Raw genomic sequence first — 310 nt, 5'->3', positions numbered from 1 at the left:
GAAAGAAAGAAAGAAAGAAAGAAAGAAAGAAAGAAAGAAAGAAAGAAAGAAAGAAAGAAAGAAAGAAAGAAAGAAAGAAAGAAAGAAAGAAAGAAAGATACTAATAGACTCGTTCCATACAGAGTTGCCGCAGACCTGCAATATCTGGGAAGCATAATAAAATAGTGTGTCTGTATCCGTATGTGTGTGGATTTATTTCCAGACTCTCTGTTCATCTTTGTGTTAATATCACAGTCATATTATTGTAATGTATAATAAGTCTTGATATCAGGTAGTATAAGTCCTCCAAGTTCTTTCTTCTTCAAGGCCG

Source organism: Pteropus alecto, unplaced genomic scaffold (assembly GCF_000325575.1).
Source record: "Pteropus alecto unplaced genomic scaffold, ASM32557v1 scaffold7, whole genome shotgun sequence".
NCBI classification, from domain to species: domain Eukaryota; kingdom Metazoa; phylum Chordata; class Mammalia; order Chiroptera; family Pteropodidae; genus Pteropus; species Pteropus alecto.
The sequence above is the reverse complement of the archived record's forward strand: the minus strand, read 5'-3'. Positions refer to the sequence as shown.